Genomic DNA, 23,190 nt, shown 5'->3' with positions numbered 1-23,190 from the left:
TTGTGAAGTTTATAACTCAGTTCAGAGGAATGGGGATATGCCTACTTTTCTTCTGACAGTCCATTCACATTTTCCCCAGGAACTACAAACCACATCTTCCTGAAATAAGGTTTTAAACTCTGATGCGTTTTCTGATCTGTTGCATAATATCTTCATCTCGGTGGCTGAGTGGTCTAAGTAGTTACTACTATAATCACTAGCCAAACAACAATGAGGTTATGAGTTCGAACCCAGCTTGTGCAGGTGCACTCGACTCCAATTTTGATTGACTAGGATTGTCAATTTTCCTATCGAATGTTGGTGGTTTTCTCCAGGCACTCCAGCTTACTCCACCAATAAAAACTGGCTGCCACAAAATAGCCTTTAAAGTGGCGTTAAAACACCAAAAATCAAAATCAAATCATTTTTATGAAACTTGAAACTATTGTATCATAAGTGAATAATGGCTCAGTCAGGAATTATTAATTCAGTATTTTTGTTTTTACATCTTGCTTATATGAATTGTTATTCGAAGGTCATTTTGAAATGTTTGTTTGCAGGTCCAGCATGTTCAGATGAAACAGAACCTATTGCTTCATTGTCCCGCCACTTTAACATGTTAACTGTTAGTTACGGTGCTGAGGCTTCATCTTTGTCAAACAGAATTAATTATCCTTTTTTCTTCCGAACTATCCCAGAAGTTAGCCATCACAAGTAAGTTTTACAAAATATTTATTATGTATAATACACATCATATATCCAAATAATTTGAAACATTGAGTATTAGTAGTTCTATCAGAATTTTTTTTAAAAGGAATTCAGTAATAGTAACTACCCTTTTGAAAATAAGGGAGGGATATTTGTATAACATAAAATTTATACATAAGAAATGCCTACAGTAATTGATCTTAAAATAATAATGGACATGTAATGATTATGAATTTTTTCATATGAACATACATTTTAACGTATTTTGTTTTAATTAGAAATAAAGGTTAATCTAAAGTGTTACCTCTGTTTCACTCTCAAGAATAATTTTAATGTCATTTACACAAAAAAATAAAAAAAACTTCAATAATATATTTCAATATTATTAAATTTGACGCAACTGTCGTACAAGTGAGAGGTTTAGCGCTGTAAAACCAGGTTCAATCCACCATTTTCTACGTTTGAAAATGCCTATACCAAGTCAGGAATCTGACAGTTGTTATCCATTCGTTTTTGATGTTTTTTGTCATTTGGTTTTGCCATGTGATTAGGATCTTTCCCCATTTTATTTTTCTCGGAGTTCAGTATTTTTGTGATTTTACTTTTTTTTTTTTCATTATTTTGTTTAGGTTTGTATATGAGAAATTTTTCCATGCAATGAATTGGAACCAGCTAGGTGCCATGTCTGAAGGAGGCCAAGAGTTACCAGAATATCATTTAATGCTCCAGGAATATCTCCATCAGAGAGGGGTCTCTGTAATTGTTAAACATAACATCCAGGGGACACTACAAAATTCAGATGTATCAGAGGTTGGTTTTTAGCTTTTAAGAGAAGTAAGACATTCAAATATTTGTAGAGAAAGATTAACTTAATAATCAGAGAAGTTTATTAAATCCCCTTCAATGAATTGCAGTGATTCAATATGTATGTTAGTCTTTAGTTAATGCATGGTTTGAAATCAAGATTAATGTTCAGAAGTTTATGAAAAATTATGTGATTTATATTCTTTAAAAAACTGTTAGTAATTCTTGCATCTTTCTTTTTTTCATTTCAGATATAATTTATGTGATCTATATTCTTTAAAAACTGTTAACAATTCTTGCATCTTTCTTTTTTTCATTTCACATATAATTTATGTGATCTATATTTTTTAAAAACTGTTAACAATTCTTGTATCTTTCTTATTTTTATTTCAGATATTTGCTGATTTGAGGTCAAAGAATGTGAAAATAATAATAGCTGACTTTTACATGCCAGCAGCTAGAGCAGTCATGTGTGAAGCTTGGAGACAGGTTTGTACTACATCATATATTTATAAGCTTAATGTACAGACAGCAGGGGCAGATTCAGGCAGGGGTGTGGTGGGCGTGCCCCCCCCTCCCCCCTCAAATTTGCAATGCATGGGTTGTCCTTAGCTTAACAAAGTGTCTGAAGAGGTTCTAGAAGAATATCTCACTCCGCTCATCGAAAGTTTGATGTTACACAAACACTCTAGGAGTGAGGTCTATATTTTATGCTTTTGCCTAGCCTCCAGATATTATCATATACATGGTATGTTCATGTATACTGTAGTTTCAGAAAATTTGGCAATGTTGAACAAGGGCCAAAAATGGAAAAATTAATTACTGTAAATTCAGAAATTATTGCGAGGTTTTAATTATTGCGAAAAATGCGACAGAGTTGTAAACGCAATAATTTAAACTCGCATTTTGAAATATTTTATATGAATTAAACAGGATATTTCTTAAAATAGTAAAAATTTAAAGTCTAAAATGACAAAATCGCAATAATAAATACACACAATAATTTTTCTGAATTTACAGTATTACATTTTTTAGGAAAAAACAAATAAATGCTATCAAAATATGTTATATGTTAATTTTTATCTGTCCCAATTTTTAAAATGAAAAATAATAAACATTTATGAATCAACAATCATACATTCTGAATGTAGCAATTATTGACCTTTTTCAATTATGAAATAACACATCTGGTATACCACAATGTACTATAGTGGGCCTCATTGGCCGAGTGGTCTAAGTAGTTACTACTGTAATTACTAGCCAGTCAACACTGAGGTTGTGAGTTCAAACCCCACTCGTGCAGGTGCACTTGACTCCAATCTAAAATGACTATTGTCATGGAAAGTCAGTGGTTTTCTCCACCAATAAAAACTGGGGTATAAAACTAAAAAAACATAATCAATGTACTTTAAATATTTCATTTAAAATGTTTTATATTTCAGAGAATGACAAGTCGAGAGGGTTATGTTTGGTTTCTTCCTTCCTGGTACCCTAATGACTGGTGGGATGTTGATTTTTACAATAGCTCACCCAATCCAAAAGAATCACGGACCCAGGAGAATGTACCATGCTCGTCAGACATGATGAAGTATGCTACGGATGGATATTTTGTATTATCAAAGACATTCTCTGATTCAGACAACACGTTAATTGTTGGGAACATAACAGTAGGACAGTACAAACAGATGTATGCTAAACGTGTTGGAGACGCAGTAAGTCAATTGATTTTTAATTACTTTGATTTGTAAATAAATCAGACCTTTTAATTTTCTCATTTGAATTGTTTACGTCATGTAAGGGCCTTCTTAATAATTGCTTTTAGTATGAATCATTGTTGAAGGTGGTATGATGACCTATAGATGCTTACATCTACACCAGTTTGACACTTTTGAAACTATTATATACTATTGCAAACTGAAGGTTACCAGATATATATTGCATGGTCATTATACAGCCTTCTATGGCAAGCAAAGACCATTAACCCCTTAATCATTTAATTATATGGGTGTGTAAGAAAAGCATAAAAAGGTTGGAGTATAATCATTTTTTTGTGCCCCATTTATGGGCATCATGTTTTCTGGTCTGTGCGTCTGTTCATTCGTCCGTTTGTTTGTCCGTTCATCTGTCTGTCCTGCTTCAGGTTAACGTTTTGGTCGAGGTAGTTTTTGATGAAGTTGAAGTCCAATCAACTTGAAACTTAGTACACATGTTCTTTATGATGTGATCTTTCTAATTTTAATGCCAAATAAGGGATTTTATCCCATTTCACGGTCCACTGAACATAGGAAAATGATAGTGCGGATGGGGCATCCGTGTACTGGGGACACATTCTTGTTTTTTACATTATGTTTCAATTGAATTTGAATGTGAAATAGAGAGAGAAAAAGTAGTGCAGTTTGGTAATTGTGGTATGAGATTATCTTTCATAAGGTTTTATTCTTTATCCTTTTGCATACTGTAAATTAAAAAATTACTGTGTGCATTTATTATTGCGATTTTTTCATTTAGACTAAATTGCGATTGTAATTTTTGCGGTATTTAGAAAAATCCTGTTTAACTCACATAAAAAAAAAAAAAAAAATGCTTAAAATTAAACAATAAGACTGTCTGTGAATATGAATTCCAACTTTTCCAGCTATATAATTTTGTTTTACAGAAAGTAGCAGGGAGTGCATTTGCCAGTTATGTATATGATGCTGTGTGGGTTTATGCCTATGCTTTAGATAAACTGTTCAAAAATGAACCAGGGGCCTTGGAACTGATTCATTCCAAATCTACAGCTCAGTAAGTGAAATAAGAATTTCAATGATACACATTTCGGTAATTTTGATACATTGTTATATCAAGTGTATCATTGAAAGAGTCAAACATGTAGAATCTTTGTTCATTAACAAATAATTCAATCCATATTATAGTTTTTACAAAGGAAAAAGTTAGTTATTATTGAGATGTCTTCCCCTCTTTTCCCATGCCATTTATTTCCTCAATATTTGCATTGATATATTCTGATTTTCAGGATTCAATGGACAACACTATTATATCTTTGAAATAGTGAAAAACTGTCTATTGCTTAGTGGATTGATAATTTTATTAACTACAAATAAATGATAGAAAATATAGAAAAACTAAAATCACAAAAATACGGAACTCTGAGAAAATTCAAAACAGAAAGTCCATAATCAAATAATTATATTGTAATATAATACTTATGTTCTTACGTAAATGATTGAACAAAGATACCCTCTTTCTACATTGCTGTGCCTTTCACAGAGTATTGAAAACAAATTATTCTTTTCCATTTTAAGGAAACTAGCAGACTATGTGAACCAGACAGATTTCCATGGGGTCTCGGGACATATTAAGTTTAATGGCAGTAACCGACCAGGAACTATAAATATATTACAACACTTCCACAATGGAACAAGACTTGTAGGACAGTTTACGCCTGGTTTACATGGTGGAAAACTACAAATTGATGAAAAGAAGATACGCTGGTTAACATCACATGGTAAACGACCTTCAGATGGTCATGTAGGTAAGCAAAGCTCTAAATATTAATATTACTTTCAATTGGTTATTTTGAACAGAAGTAGCATTAAATTCATTAGATAGATAGTTTAACAATATAAAAAGAAGATGTTGTATGACTGCCAATAAGACAACTCACCACAAGTGACCAAATGACACAGAAATTAACAAATATAGGGTACTGTATGGCCTTCAACATAGTCAGCTTTAATGGTCTCAAAATGAAAAATGTAAAACATTTCAAACGAGAAAGAATAACAGCCTAATTAATGTACAATATAAGGAACGAAAAACAAATATGTTATACAACAACAAACAACAACCACTGAATAACAGGCTCCTGCCTTGGGACAGGCACATACTGTTTGTTTATCAAGTTCCTTCACTCAAGCATTTCGGAATGATTTACCGTTATCAAGTTAAAACTTTCAAGTTGAAGGAAGCTAGTGTTTGTCTGTTTATATTCAATTTACACAATATGAGTTTGTTCTGTGTGAAGTCTTAAACAAGTTATGATTAATTAAAGGAATACATTGTTGATATGTATTTATAATGTGTTTAAGATCCAAAATAATCTGCCAAATATTAGCAAGGAGAAAAAAAATACCATTCAAACAGTAATGACTTTAATTTGTTTTCTCAAATTTACCTAGTCTCAACATTATTTTATACTGGAACTGGAGATAATCTTCCTGACAGCCAACTGTTCTACAATAGACTAGATACATGCCTACAGTCTCAACAAGTTTTTAAAACAAAATGATAATTATTACTTTTTGTAGATGTTGAAGAATGTGTAATAGAAACATTCCGCAGAGCTTTTGGCGTAACGTGTGAGATGGCTATAGTTATCGCTAATGTCATTGGCTTTGGTGTCTTCCTTATTTTGGTTGTATTGGTGCTAGTTTTTATAAAATTCAGGTAATTTGATTTTCTCTTAAGCTTTCATGATGAAAGAAATAGATGTTTATGTGTTAGTATGCATGAATTATCTTCCTTTGTAAAGATGTTTATCTGTAGTTTCATATGTATTGTTTCTCTGCTTTAATTATTTTTGTCTGTGCAGCAATACATTCTGAACAAGCAGTCTAAAAGTTAAAGCATACTCATATTTATACTTTGAAAAGGTTTATCAAAAAAATACATAAGATAATTGTATATTAATTGAACAATTCTACAAAGCTGAGATCAGATTGGTTATGAGTTTTGAATTTTACATTGTAAATGAATAAATTAATCAATGATTCATATTTGGAATATATTTATTTTAGATATGATGCCAAAATGAGAAAAACACATGAAAGAATGAAAGAATTAGGTTTGCTCTCTCCCGACATGTCTCCATGTTTATCATTGGATGAATGGGAGATGGCGAGAGACAAAGTTGTTTTGAACAGGAAATTGGGAGAAGGAGCGTTTGGAACAGTATTTGGCGGAGAAGCATTCCTTGATGGTCGTCTATGGGTGGCTGTAGCAGTTAAAGCATTAAAAATTGGAGCTAGAGTTGATGAAAAGGTTTGTTATATGATTCAATCTTGACAGTGATTTATTGAGTACAATTGGCTAAAGACAGTCACTTTAGATTTTCCCCTGACAGTTTAACACTGTAAAATTCCTTCTGCAGAAGGAAGTCTCCGGTGTTTTTCATTTACATATTTTGAAGGATAACAAGAATGTATGCAGAAAGGTCTAAAATTAAAAAAATGTTGCTTTTTTTAAAGGATGCTTCTTACACTCTAACATCTTGTTTAAATACATTAGGGAAAACTTTTGTTAGGCTTTAACCATCAACAATTTGGCTTTGAGTTAATCTATAATTATGACGAGATACTCCATTTCAGAATGAGATGCTGAGTCGTAATAAGTAAACAATTTCTACATCTGAACAGCCATTTCCTGTTTGCTGACTGTTTGAAATTTAAACAGCACTCATTGTACAAGCAAAATTTTGTAATAACTTGTATGACTTCAATGAAAGGAAATGATTAGTTCTACTTAAGAATATTTACATGTTATACTAATGCATACAGTGAGGCAGAAGTAGACCTGATTATTACAAGATTTTTAATATTTCAGATTGATTTCCTAAGTGAGGCAGATATTATGAAGAGATTTAAACATCCTAACATTGTACAGTTACTAGGTGTGTGTACCAGAGGAGAACCTGTCTATGCTGTTATGGAGTACCATCTGCATGGTATGTTACAAACACAAATTTTCTATTTTCTATATAGATATATCAGTCATGATTTGTATGCAATATGTCTTCCTATATGGTATAAATTTGAGATAAAAAATTCAATGACTGCACAATAATTTTTATGTCCCATTTATTATGCCCCATTTATGGGCGTTATTTTTTCTGGTCTGTGCGTCTATTCGTCCATCTGTTTAAAGTTTTGGTTAAAGTTTTTGGTCCAATCAACTTGAAACTTATAATATTAGTACACATGTTCCCTATGGTTTGATCTTTCTAATTTTAATGCCAAATTAGAGATTTTCCCCAATTTTCACGGTCCATTAAACATAGAAAATGATAGTGCGGATGGAGCATCTGTGTACTTGGGACACATTCTTGTTAGTTATGTATACCTTCTAACTTACACAACGTAGACTAGAACTACACTTTTTTTAAATATTGTCCTTATAGCACAATTTAGATGTTAGAAATAGAACAAAAATATGATTTTGGACTATTCCCAAGGGAGACAACTGCATGCCTTTACAAAGTCTGCAACAGTAGATTTAAACGTTATCACAGTGGCATCCCAATTCTTCTTAAAAATAAACTAGAATCATGCAGTGTAAAAAAAAAGAGAAACAGTTATAAGTTCATGATCAGTACAGCATGACAAAAATATGATTTTGGACTATTCCCAAGACTATTCCTGACGATATCGGGATTTAGGTATTTAGTCGGATCTTAACACGTACTTGTGATTTGTTTAACACCGGTTTTGATAAAAATAACCGAAGAAATGTCTTATAAAAAAATATAAAAAAATGACACTATTTGTAGAGAAAAAAATCGTGAAGGCAAAATTGTTGCATAAATTGAAAATCTTGAAAATGATGTAATTCCATATCTGTTGATGACCTATACATATATTGACAGCGTTATAAATATTTTGATATGAGCGTCACTGATGAGTCTTATGAAGACGAAACGTGCGTCTGGCGTACTAAATTATAATCCTGGTACCTTTGATTACTATTTATAAAATATAAGGAACTAATAATTCATATCAGTTTGGAAATTATGTCAAAATTCCACTAAGAAAAACAGCCTTCTTATTGTCTGTCATAAACCAAAAAAGAAATATATCATTATTTTTTTTCAATTTGAATTACAATTACAGACTTGCTGCATTATCATATTTGATTGAAGACAATTTTCACATTTTGAAATACTTTCTTGTTGCAGGTGATTTGAAAACCTATTTATTGTCACGTAGGAATTTAGTAGGAAGTGATTGCAAAGAGGCCTTTGATATCAGTTCTGAAAGACTGACCCAAATGGCATTGGATGTAGCCAGTGGTCTCAAATATATGCATGACTTGAAATATGTACATAGGTAAGATCTGTAATAATGAATCATATTTATGACATAGCCATCTTTTTATGTCGCCTTGACATAGTCAAAAAGTTAAATTTCGGTAATAACAAAAAGGTGACAGATATCTCTATGTCAGCAGTTTATTTTATAAAGAACATCAACTATTTCTTTAATATTATTGTATCAAGTACACTTACTCTATCCAGTTTTTTTTGGGGTTAAACTGCATTTGTCTAATGACAGCATGTTTGATGTGTTGTCAAGTTTGTGAGCAGATATAGATCCTTGATTTTGAAGAGGGGGGGGGGGGGGGGGGGGGGAAGGACTAATAATAATGACAATTTTAGGAGTGGGAAATGTAAACAGCCTTTACATTAACCATGTAAATTTTTCCATAAGGGGCAGCCTGGCTAGCCCTTAAATCCATCTCTAGTGAGTTCAATTGATGGCGACTTTAAAAGTTGTGGTATACAAATTTCTTATTATTTGAGGTGAATTAAGCCAATTGCTCTTGAATTTTTATGGTTCAAAGAAAGTATAAATAGATGAATGTAAGGCTGTTTTATCATCAGGGAGTCTTCAGTTTTTATGAGTAAATTGATTTCGATTTTACTTGAGCTATTTTTTAAATATCAGGCCTTAAATTCATAAAACTTCACTGAGCAATAGTAATTTCAATGCTTAATAAACATTTCATTTGGTTTCGGTAGAAATGAAATTGAACTTCTCAGAAAATTACATTTAAAACACTTGTGTGAGCTTGCATGACTATGTATGAAAGGTTATTTATAAATGCAGTCTTGTACTTTGTATTTTACAGAGATCTAGCTTGCAGGAACTGCTTGGTTCATTCCAACCTAACAGTAAAGATAGGAGATTTTGGAATGACTAGACCAATTATAGAATCTGATTATTATAGATTTACTAAGAAAGGTAAGGAATGTGATACTAGTGGACAATTCAATATCAGTTACTGTAAACAAACTGATTTATTTTCATGACTTATTGTGAGTAAAAACATTTAGGGAATATAAATCTTCGCGAACATATTAAACTTGTTTCTTTCCTTATTTAATTATGTCAAGTAAATTTAAATATCATGAAATTTAATCACTCCAAAATGGTCTAGAAAGGACTTCTGACAGAATAAGGTATCTGTGAAAATAAGTTGGTTTACAGTATATCTTTATGTTAAGAACTGACATTACCTCTTTTTTGTCTTTAGCTCACCTGGCCTAAAAGGCCATGTGAGCTTTTCTCATCACTTGGCGTCCGTCGTCGTCGTCGTCGTCTGTCGTCGTTAACAATTTTTCAAACATCTTCTCCTCTGAAACTACTGAATGGATTTGAATGAAACTTAACATGATTGTTCCTTAGTATATCCTGCACAAAATGTGCGCTTCGATTTTTGATCCGTCAAAAAACATGGCCGCCGTTACTTAAAATAGAACATAGGGGTCAAATGCAGTTTTTGGCTTATATCTCAAAAACGAAAGCATTTAGAGCAAATCTGACATGGGGTAAAAATGTTCATTAGGTCAAGATCTATCAGCCCTAAAATTTTCAGATGAATCAAACAAACCATTGTTGGGTTGCTGCCACTTAATTGGTAATTTTAAGGAAATTTTGCAGTTTTTGGTCATTATCTTGAATATTATTATAGATAAAGATAAACTGTAAACAGCAAAAAAGATCAGCAAAGTAAGATCTACAAATAAGTTAATATGACCAAAATTGTCAATTGACCCCTTAAGGGGTTATTGTCCTTTAATGACAATTTTTCACAATTTGTTCATCATATTTGCTAACTTTAAAAAATCTTCTCCTCTGAAACTACTGTATGGATTTGGTTAAAACTTAGCATGGTTGTTCCTTAGATTATCCTGCACAAAGTGTGTGCTTTGATTTTTGATCCGTCAAAAAACATGGCCGCCGTTACTTAAAATAGAACATAGGGGTCAAATGCAGTTTTTGGCTTATATCTCAAAAACGAAAGCATTAAGAGCAAATCTGACATGGAGTAAAAATGTTCATTAGGTCAATATCTATCAGCCCTGAAATTTTCAGATGAATCAAACATCCAATTGTTGGGTTGCTGCCACTTAATTGGTAATTTTAAGGAAATTTTGCAGTTTTTGGTCATTATCTTGAATATTATTATAGATAAAGATAAACTGTAAACAGCAAAAAAGATCAGCAAAGTAAGATCTACAAATAAGTTAATATGACCAAAATTGTCAATTGACCCCTTACGGGGTTATTGTCCTTTAATGACAATTTTTCACCAATTTGTTCATCATATTTGCTAACTTTAAAAATATCTTCTCCTCTGAAACTACTGAATGGATTTGGTTAAAACTTTAGCATGGTTGTTCCTTAGATTATCCTGCACAAAGTGTGTGCTTTGATTTTTGATCCGTCAAAAAACATGGCCGCCGTTACTTAAAATAGAACATAGGGGTCAAATGCAGTTTTTGGCTTATATCTCAAAAACGAAAGCATTAAGAGCAAATCTGACATGAGTAAAAATGTTCATTAGGTCAATATCTATCAGCCCTGAAATTTTCAGATGAATCAAACATCCAATTGTTGGGTTGCTGCCACTTAATTGGTAATTTTAAGGAAATTTTGCAGTTTTGGTCATTATCTTGAATATTATTATAGATAAAGATAAACTGTAAACAGCAAAATATGATCAGCAAAGTAAGATCTACAAATAAGTCAATTTTGACCAAAATTGTCAATTGACCTCTTTAGGAGTTATTGCCCTTTAAAGACTTTTTTCACAATTTGTTCATCATGTTGACCTTACTTTAAAAAATCTTCTCTTATGAAACTGCTGTATCAATTTCAGCCAAACTTAGGCTAAATGAGTTTCAGAGTTTTAGAGTATCTAGTATAAATTTTATATTTCATTTCCTTGTATGTCAAGAAACATAGCTCCTATGGCTAAAATAGAACATAGGAGAAATGATTTTTTTTTGCTTTTGAAGAAAATAGGAAGATTCAAAGAACATTTAAATAAATTGAAAAGCCAAAATAATCATTGATGAGAGATATTAAACCAAAACAATTCAGGTGAGCGATTCAGGCTCTGAGAGCCTCTTGTTTTAAATAGTAAGAAGATGGGTATTATCAGATACTGTATGGTGGGTTATTTTCGTGGGGTGTAAATTTTTGCTTATTCTTGTCACCAAATGTTTAGAACCAAATCCCCAAAATAAATTCTTTCAATTTAAAAGTAGACATGCAAAGGTATTGATAAAAGTTTTGAATCCGCCTAAATATTTTGTATACTTTATTCAATAAAAATTACGAAATCTTACACCTGTGAAAATAACCTGCTACAAGGTACTTGTAATCGATGAACATAATCTGTTTTTAGCACACCTGGCCTAAAAGGCCATGTGAGCTTTTCTCATCACTTGGCGTCCGTCGTCGTCGTCGTCGTCGTCGTCGTCGACGACGTCGTCGTCGTTAACAATTTTTTCAAAACATCTTCTCCTCTGAAACTACTGAATGGATTTGAATGAAACTTAAAATGATTGTTCCTTAGATTATCCTGCACAAAGTGTGGTGCTTCGATTTTTGATCCGTCAAAAAACATGGCCGCCGTTACTTAAAATAGAACATAGGGGTCAAATGCAGTTTTTGGCTTATATCTCAAAACGGAAGCATTTAGAGCAAATCTGACAGGGGTAAAAATGTTCATTAGGTCAAGATCTATCAGCCCAGAAATTTTCAGATGAATCAAACAAACCATTGTTGGGTTGCTGCCACTTAATTGGTAATTTTAAGGAAATTTTGCAGTTTTTGGTCATTATCTTGAATATTATTATAGATGAAGATAAACTGTAAACAGCAAAAATGATCAGCAAAGTAAGATCTACAAATAGGTTAATATGACCAAAATTGTCAATTGACCCCTTAAGGGGTAAAAGTCCTTTAATGACAATTTTTCACAATTTGTTCATCATATTTGCTAACTTTAAAAAATCTTCTCCTCTGAAACTACTGAATGGATTTGGATGAAACTTAGCATGATAGTTCCTTAGATTATCCTGCACAAAGTGTGTGCTTCGATTTTTGATCCGTCAAAAAACATGGGCCGCCCTTACTTTAAATAGAACATAGGGGTAAGTTTTTGTGTTTTGGTCTGTTTTTCTTATACTATATGCAATAGGTCTACTAAAATTGGTGTATAGAATGATTGTAAGGTGTACATGTCTAGCTGACAGGTGTCATCTAACCTTGACCTCATTTTCATAATTCAGTGGTCAAAGTTAACTTTTTTAGTTTTGGTCTATTTTTTTAATACTTTATGCATTAGGTCAACTATATTTGGTGTATGAAAATATTTTATGATCTATATGTCGGTTACGCAGGTTTTATTTGAACTTGACCTCATTTTCACAGTCCATTGCTAAGTTTTAAGTGTTTGTGTTTTGGTCTCATTTTCTTTATTTATAAACAGTAAGTCATATATATTTGTAATATTGAAGAATTGTTAGCTGTACATGGTTTGCCTGGCACTGGTTCAATATGTTCAATAAGGGCATAGTTACAGTACCAGTGAGCGATTCAGGGCTCTTGAGAGCCTCTTGTTTAATTAAAATGTTGATTTCTGTACATAAAAAAAATGTGCATGCTTAAAGTTTGTGCTTGTCATTGTTTATATGGTATTTGATCACAGAACATATAACAGTCTAGATTACACTTATTTTTAGAATAATTATTAGCCTCTCTTTGTTATTTAGGTATGTTACCTGTCAGATGGATGTCACCAGAAAGTTTATGGGATGGACTGTTTACTTTCAAAGTCTGACATTTGGAGCTATGGAGTATTGTTGTATGAGATTGTCACATTTGGTAGTTTTCCATACCAAGGTCTTACTAATAACCAAGTTATAGAATATGTGAAGAATCAAAACAGACTTATATTACCAGGAAATTGTCCTGAAGATATGTAAGTTTATATCACTTCATTCCAATTCCTTTTTGTCTTCATTGATCTTTTTTGTTGTTATTTAATTTTCCAACGTAAAGGGGTTACTAATTATAATGTATTAAGCCATTGTATGCTAAATGGTTGTTAATCAAGCAAAAAAGAAGAAAAAAAATGCCATTGTCACTTTAAATACTTTGCCTTTATTGCAAGATGTCCTCGAGATCTTCTGAAGGATTGAAATAGTCTTTTTTATGCCCCATTTATGGGCATTATGTTTCTGGTCTGCAATCGTCCGTCTGTCCCGCTTCAGGTTAAAGTATTTGGTAAAGGTAGTTTTTGATTAAGTTGAAGTCCAATCAACTTGAAACTAAGTATACATGTTCCTTATGATATGATCTTTTTAATTTAAATGCCAAATTAGAGTTTTTACCCCATTTTCACTGTCCACTGAACACAGAAAATGATAATGCGGATGAGGCATCCATGTACTTGGAACACATTCTTGTTTAACTTTTTTTATGGAGATCTAAAACTCGCAGTACATCGTATATATTGGTATAAGTTTCATCGACTTACAGTTGCTGGATTATATTTGTTAGATATACTCTTTATTTTTATTTATGCAGTAAAACTCTGATCAGAAACTAAAAAAATACTTATAAATGTACACATGTTAGAATAACCTATGTCCAACTGACAACAAACTCTGAACAGAGAATTCATTGGGACATGTCTGTAAAAAATTATAACTGTTTTGAATGTCATTTTACCTGGTTCTCAAATTTTCATTTGCTACATATACAATGAATTCCATTGCACACATTAAAAAAAAAAGTATATCATATCTTAATAAAAAAAAAAAAGGTATTTTAATCAATATTTTTCTTCTTCCTATTTCAGATACAGATTCATATATAATTGTTTGGCATCAGAATCAAAGGATCGTCTGGACTTAATAGATATCATTAGGTTTCTGAAAGCCAACCCTTCATTTTTGGAGCCATGTCTAGATGCTCCAACAAACAGTGTTTATCTTGCTGACGATCTAGACCCGATAGAATTTAAATCACGTCTTGTCACTCAACAATGACCAAATCACATTCCACGAATTTTTTGAATTTTTTCAACCGTTCTGTCTCAAAGTTCTCAGGATGCAAAACGTTTGAGTGGCACAAGTCAAAGTATAAAGTTGTTGACACCTACAAAAACATTGGTCAAACCTGCATTCAGTCCCTCAAGTCCTCCGGGACGACAAAGAAGTAACAGCATTGGAACGCCACAGACTCTTCAAAAAGACAAATATAATAATGATCATTATGAAGTCCCAGACATTAGTCCTACAGGATCCATCTCAAATAAATCCCATCGCCATTCACATGAAATCCCCTCATCATTTTCACAATGTCTTCCATTACTTACGTCAAGTGAGAAAGGAGATCGCGGAGACGAGACCAGTGATTATTTTAGCGACAATTCAAAAGAGCTTTGTCAAAAATTTAACCTTTGAAATGTGTCAGACTATTACCTCTGTATGATCTCGTACTTTTTATGTGGTCAATAGATTTTGTCAGTTTTTGTCAAAATGTGATTTTATGTACCGAGTAAATAAAAGTTGAGCAGCATCTATTTTAATGAAAAGTAACCTTGAAGTTTTAACATGCCACATCTCTTTTAATACAGAAAACAAATAATTTGATTTGCTAACTTTTTTATTTTATTTTAATTGCAGTTTTTGTCAATTGAAAACTGCAGCTTATCCTTTAAATTCTTTGTACAAGAATACTTTTATTGGTTTCATTTTGAGGTCAAAGTTAATTTTGACATTATATTACAGTATTTCTTTTTTATTTTTACTTTGTTTTTTTATTATCCTGGATGCCAGAGCAGTGTTACAGAAAAAAAAACCAGTATGACAGTTCTAAAATAAACAATACTTTAAGAATATTAATTCCTAAGGGATCATCTGTAACTTTATTTTTCAAAAATATTTCAAAGAATTTTAAAAAGGAACATGCCAGTTCTAAACTTTAACATTAACTATATCTTGGTGGAATAATTAGATCCTTATTATCATTAGCAATGACAAACTTTATCTGTTAAATTCAGCATGTGCCATACATGAGTATTTTTATTTATTCATTCAACAAATTATTTTGAAGTAATAAGATAGATGGTCTAAAAGTTATGAAATTTTAATAGTGGATCACTTAAGAAATATATAAGTTATTTGAGGTTTTCTGATGCTGTTCTTGTCTGTTCATTAAGAAATATTATGTAAATTTATAACAACAAAAAAAAAAACCACTTAGTGAAGGTGCTTTTTATTTTTTTAAATTTTGAAGCTCTCCACATACTTTAATTCATGCTTTCCAAAGAATTATTGAGATGTCACTCGTGTCTTATGTAGACGTCATGTGTACAAAATTTTAAAATTTATTGTGTTTCTTTTAACTATGTTGCTGATACACGTGTGTATAATTTTAACCTTTGTAAGGTAGTATCATTTGTATGATGCAGTTATACACATAACTTTTGTTGAAGGACTAATCTTATACAAAAAGTTGCTTGCCTTAAGGATGTTCGCTGCTCAGTTTCAAAATAAATAACTATTCATAAAACTGGTATGTATTGATAGGGAATAAATTGAGGGAATCAAAAAAGCAAAAAAAATATAGGGGTCAATGTGCTTGTTTTCGAGATAATAGCCATTGGAATTTTGGTGGGGAAATGTCCTCTCTGATTTTTTCATAGCTTTATCATTGACCAGTTAAAGTTCTCAAATACTATCAGAAATAAATAAAATTTCATAAGACTTTTACAAATGACTTATAGTTATACATGTAAAAGATTTATAAAAAGAAAAATGGGGGTTCATGGGGAAATTTTTTAAAGGCATTCAAATGGGATAAAACCAGAGGATTCCGTAAATTTGACAAAAACTCCAAAACATGACAAGCAGTCATCCTTAATTTGTAAAACTGAATAGTGTTAGTATTTGATCTTACTTTAAGCCTGTCTTGGTTGTCCCTGAACCCTTTGAGAGGATATCTTGTATGCGGAGGCATAACTGTAAAAAGTTCCAATTATGTCATAAATATTTGATACTAAGGTGAATAAATATTTGTAGACTTCTGAAAATAAGAGATGGGGCATTTTATCAATAAGACAAATATAAAACAGAGAGTAAATAACAAAGATGTAAACCAAGTAAAGGTTGATTAAAAATAATGGTGGAATCTGAAATAATTTTAGAATCTATTACATTGTTTATTCTCAATTTTTTTGGCCACCAAAAGAAGTCCTTTAAGAGGTCAGCAGCAACCTGCGGGGAAGTGAGCATTTTATAAACATTTAAAGAACAATTATTTTGTTGATAATAAAAAAATAGTTGATGGATGTTGTCTTCCATTCAATAAAAGAAGAATATATTATGTTAATGTTATGTATATAAGCATTGTTTTTTGTTGTTAGATCTCTCTATTTATACTTTGGTGTCATGCCATATTCATTGTTCATTTATTGTTTTGTTTGTTAGCAAATTTGTTAGATTTTTTCATTTTTAATGACCAGCTATAATTCTTTTACCACATAAAGATTAAATACTGTTGATGTCAATTGTTAAAAATTGAAACAATCTGTTGTGTTTTTTGTGCTGTTTGAAAACAAGATTATCTCCATAAATTCAAAGAAATCCATAAAAATGTTTTTGTCAGGGCAGTTGTATTCCTCACTTTTATGAAACAGGGACTTATATAAGGCTGGTACTTTGGCATCATGAAACAAAATGGACACAACAGATTCAATTTTAGGATACCGTGAATTCAGAAATTATTTCATGCATTTATTATTTCGATTTTGTCATTTTAGACTATTACGCAATTTTTATTTTTGCGTCAATTGAGAAAAGTCCTGTTTGATTCTCATACAAAAAATCAAAATGCGAATTGAAATCTTTGGGATTATACCCTGTTCGCATTTTTTCGCAATAATAAAACATCGCAATAATTTCTGAATTTACAGTATACAATAACAGCTATATTAGGCTGTCATATGAAACAATAATTAAATTATCTCATTAATGGTCACAAATTCAAGAAATTTTCAATGATTGATTGCACATATTAAATAATGAATGCATTTGAACTCTTTCTTGTCATCAAGTAAGCATTGAGGTTAAAAAAAAAATGTAAGCAAATCAACAAATTATTAATGAAAAGTGACAAAAAATTCTTTTTGGTAAAAATTCCTCAAACCTTATTTATCTACCCGTAATTTTAATACAAATTCATTCTTTGAGATGAAAAGAAGTGAAAGCTTAGATTTCAAATCATTTGGTTTTAAGGTTGTTTGCATTTGGATACCATAGAGTTAGTTATCTACTCATGTACCTTGTTATAGCATCTAGAAAGAAACCATTATTTTTTTTGGATTCATTTTTGATCCCACCAAACACAGATCAAATTAAAATTTGGCCGGCCAACGCCAGGTGCCATCCTATTCATTGTACAAATTTTCTTCAATTCATAAATATTTGTATTCACAAAAATAAATGAATCCATTGTACATTGTATACAGGATAAAACTGACCATAACTTAAATACTTAAATCAAAAGATGTAATTATTTATTTAATTCATATATATTATTCAGTCATAGATATCACAAATTATCCATGTTATGAACATTCCACACATATATTATATATATACATAGATTTCAAAAATATTTATTATATACATTAAATTAGTGCTAATTAAATTGGCATACATCATGTTTTTATATTATACACATATATTTTATGAAGAAATTTATGTGGTTTTTAAAACTGTGTTTCACTTAGTTTTGAATGTTGAAATAAAGAATTAAAAGAGTGTTCTTTTTGTTCAAAGGTTCTCAGAGGTGGATTTAGGGGAGAGTTAGGTCCCCTTACCTATATAAAGCTACATGATAAATGCACAGATTTAATGTCATGGATGAATACCCCATATATACTATTCTTTGTTTTTTTATTGTAGACTTTTTACAAGTACCATTATAAACATTGGCTTTCTATTTTTCTAACTTTTAAATTTGTCTTTTTAGTAGGGGCTTTAATGTCTGAATGCTATTGCTGGTCGATCGTAATTAAGATTTGGGAGGTCTCTTTTATGAAGGTATATACAGACTTTCTGCTTCAATGTGTCCCTTTTTTATGTATCAGGTATATCAATCAATTCTCACCAATTGTAAAATGTCAATGGGTCAGTAGTTTTCATCTTTTGGTTAGATATCTGTATATATAGATATATGGAGATGTGGTATGAGTGCCAATGAGACAAATCTCCATCCAAGTCACAATTTATAAAAGTAGACCATTATAGGTCCAAGTATGGTCTTCAAACACAGAGCCTTGGCTCACAACCGAACAGCATCCCGTAAAGGCACCAAAAAATACTAGTGTAAAAACCATTCAAATGGGAAAAACCAACTGTCTAATCTATATATAAACTGAGAAAACGAGAAAAACTAATGAACCACATCATGCAAACAACAACAACTGAACATCAGATTCCTGACTTAGAACAGGTGGCAAACAATTTTCATCAGGTTTAAACGTTTTTAATGGTACACCAAACTTTTCACCCTTTTCTGAAACAGTAGTATACACATCCACAACATAGAAAGACAAACTATAAAATATCAATTGGAATGACTTAACTCAATCACAAGACTGCTATGTAAATTGTAAAATATGTTCATGCACCAAATATAGTTGATCTATTGTGGCATTGCCTACATTATAAGAAAACAGACCAAAACACAAAAAACTTTACTTTAACCACTGAACCATGAAAATAATGCTCGAGGTCAGATGACACCTGCTAGGTGGAAATGTTTACCTTACAATCGTTTCATACACCAAATATTATAGACCTATTGCTTATAGTATCTAAGATATGGACTAACAACGAAAAACTTAACCTTGTTCACTGAACCTCGAAATGAGGTCCATATCAAGTGAAAACTGTCTGATGGACAAGGTACCCTCATACCAAATATAGGTATCCCCCATTATTCATTATAAAATGAAAGTAAATAAGAATAAAAGAATTCTTAACTTTTTTGTCCATGTAGTCACTAAACCATGAAATGACACCAAGGACACTAGACATATGTTGGATGTAAATGTCATAACAAAGTATGTTTATATGGATCACTATTCCTATGTCAAGCTTTTTGCATCAGAAGTCGTAGGGCTTGACATAAAATAAATATCTAGAAAAAGGAGCTCCATAATCTATCAATATTTTTTGTGCTTATTTTGTTTCATAACTAATGCTCTTCTGACTAATAGTATCAATTTTAAATTCTAGACTTATTAATTTCACCTAAGTATATCCTGAAATAAAGGACCTGAGTGAATAATGCAGGGGAGAGCATTAATTAACAAGAAGAACTGTAAGCTGATGCTCACCAATAAAGTTGAAGAATTATTATCAAAAAATGCATTGTTGCGTGACCTTCTGCTGTTGTTTTTTCTATGGTCAGGTGTTGTCTCTTTGGCACATTCCCCATTTCCATTCTCAATTTTTTTTACACAGTTGAGCCTGTTCAAAATAAGGCCTGATAGTAAATTTGAGGCAGCTCTTGTTCGTCCTATTTAAAGTTTTGTAGAAAAGTGAAATGAAAATTTATAACCTGAAGGAAACTGATGAGATGTACAGTGCTTTGCTTTTGAACCAATGGCATTACATTTGTGCTAAAATAATCTTTCGTTTGCACCAAACAAAACATTCCATTTGCGCCAATAATACAGGTAAATACAGTAGAAAGTATAAACATAAAATATTATATATGCCAATACACATAATTAATAGCGCCTGATGATGTCTCATAGCCTGACTGGTTTTGGTCCAAAAAGGACCTTCATCAGAGACAGAATGGTGGATTAATGTATGCACCCTATTTATATAGATATGGTAACCAGCGGTTCAGAGTTAAACCAAAGATAGAGATTTAACTGGCAGTTCAGAGAAACATGACCAGGCGCTATTAATTATGTGTATTGGTATATATAATATATTTTTATGCTTTTACATTTTCCCCCACTAATACACATAATTAGATAGTATAAACAGTTTTTATTCAAAAGATGCTTTTTAATAATAACTTTTTTTATTGCATAATCAAAATATTTCCTCCTAAATCAGTCATTGTAACCATAATGAAAGCAAAAAGTTTGTTTCGACTGTTTGCCCCATAACCCACAAAATATATCCCAACCTTCCTACTGATGATATTAAAAATTGTGGTACAATTTCAGAACAATTGAAATATTTATACACAACTTTTTGTACTGACACTAGATAAAATGCTTGTTTTGGGCCCCTTTTGGCCCCTCATTCCTAAACCTTATGGACCATAACCCCTAAAATCAATCCAAGCTTCCTTTTGTGGTTATAAACATTGTGTTAAAATTTTACTGATTTCTATTTACTGATACTAAAGTTATTTTCCGGAAACCATCGTCTCTTCGGGACGACGATGATGCCAATATACGACCTCAAAATTTTTTGCGGTCGTATCAAAATCGATAGGAAGATATTTTTGTGTATAAAAAAGTAAACATTGTTGATTTCAATTGTACATTTTATTATTATGGTACAGGATAGATCACAGCTCATACTAATGATGAAATTACAATCACAGGGGCAAGGAAAAGTATCAAGGATTCTTGAAAAACATACTGTAATTCAACTGGAAAATGATACTTCCCATCTTCAGCAGAGCATTAATGTTTTGATGAATATTGAATTTATAAAAAAGTTCAATACATTATAGCTAGCAAACATAACATCAGATTCATTTCACAATTCATTTCCATTCACTCATATCTCCACAAAAATTCTGTTCTGTGAATTGTTAATCAAATGAGGAATATCAAGTTTGCAACATTTCTCTCATAGTTTATACATGTCACAAAATAACAATGTTCAGGTTGGTTGGTCATCTCGTAGGGCCCTGTAAGTGTTGATCTCATTTGGGAAAACCTTTGTCAATTCCACCAGTAAACTAGCCTTGAATCTCTGAAAACAATCAAGTAAGATGGTTTATATATTTATCATTACTGTCGATCACTTCTACTGAAATAAAACTTTTCATTTATCTAAATATTGGCATAAAAAATTAGTAAGAGTTCCGTGGAACCCAGTGTCTCGCCTGCTTTTGCTGTTAATCGCAGACTCAACAAAAATAAAGGTAAAAATCAATAAAATTATTCCTCTTGATACTATCTTTTGATTGTAAGAAGCTTCTGACCAAGTTTGATATAAATCCAGGACAGTAAAAGAAAGTAATTAAGTAAAATCTTAAAAACTTTAACCCCAGACATGTAAGAGTGAATGTATCCTGGCAGAAAAAACTAAGTCCATTTATAAGTAAAATACGAAAAATGGATTTTCTTTTTTTTCTTCTGAATACTATCTTATGATCATAAACAAGCTTCTGTCCAAATTTGGTACAAATATAGGCCAGTTTAAGAAAGTTATTAAAATTTTAAAACTTTAACCACAGAGTGGATGTAATGTTTCCCGCTAGAAAAACTAAGTCCATTTATAAGTAAAATACGGGAAAAAATGGAATTTCATTTTTACAAAATTTACTTCTGGATACTATCTTATGATCAAAAACAAGCTTCTGTCCAAGTCTGGTAGAAAATAAGAATGGGTTTAAGAAAGTTATTAAAATTTCAGAAACTTTAACCACGGATTGAAAAGTTGGCGATTTACTTGCATAATATGATTATATCTGATCAAAATTACATTTAAACAAGAATGTGTCCATAAAACATGGGTGTCCCAATCACACTATCATTTTTCTATGTTCAGTGGACCCTGAAATTGGGGTCAAAACTTTAACTTGGCATTAAAATTTGAAAGATCATATCCTGCGGAACATGTGTACTAAGTTTTAAGGTGATTGGACTTCAACTTCATCATTTAAACCTGAAGCAGGATAGATGGATGGACAAACAGAAGAACGATCGAACCCACAGACCGAAAAAAACATAATTTTCCCTAGGTGGGGCATAAAAATAGAGGTACAGGAAAATGATACAAGCATGGGGCACAGAATTCGAAGTATGCATGAAGACTGATTCTCTCTAACATTACCTTTAAATTATCTATCTTTCCTTTGACTTGTTCATTCTTTGCCAATGTTTTCTCCAGACAGTCCTTTGTATAAAGGTTGGGATTCTTACCCTGATCAATGTAACTAAAAACAATTAGAAAATTAGAAAATAATTCAAATACATGTAAATACATTATGACATAGTATCACTTTGATCATCAGTGTTAATATTTATTCCTATACAAACATATATGCTGAACTCAACAGGTATCGGTTTAAGTTGTTAGTTCTCTGTTACTGATTTTTTTTTAAAGCATGGCTTGTATATAACATTTAAATGCTACCACATGTTTTTTTTAGTAATTACCTTACAAATGTGTCAAATTTGATATGTACATGTAATCCATCATGTTGCTCAAAACAAAGCTGTCGTAATATTTCATGCATCTATTTGCCTCTGATGATTTTACTATGATATGGAGTTTTATAGGACTGTCATACAAGTGAGAGGTTTAGCTACATTGTAGCTATAAAACCAGGTTTAATCCACCATTTT

General features: G+C 31.5%; 1 pseudogene; it reads left to right on the top strand.

Moving 5' to 3' along the window:
* The first annotated feature begins 543 nt into the window (after nucleotides 1–543).
* On the top strand, nucleotides 544–15,235 carry LOC139507350 (uncharacterized; annotated as a pseudogene).
* The last annotated feature ends 7,955 nt before the right edge of the window (nucleotides 15,236–23,190 follow it).

This window comes from Mytilus edulis, unplaced genomic scaffold (genome assembly GCF_963676685.1).
Source record: "Mytilus edulis unplaced genomic scaffold, xbMytEdul2.2 SCAFFOLD_1589, whole genome shotgun sequence".
Lineage (NCBI taxonomy): Eukaryota > Metazoa > Mollusca > Bivalvia > Mytilida > Mytilidae > Mytilus > Mytilus edulis.
The sequence above is the reverse complement of the archived record's forward strand: the minus strand, read 5'-3'. Positions and strand labels throughout refer to the sequence as shown.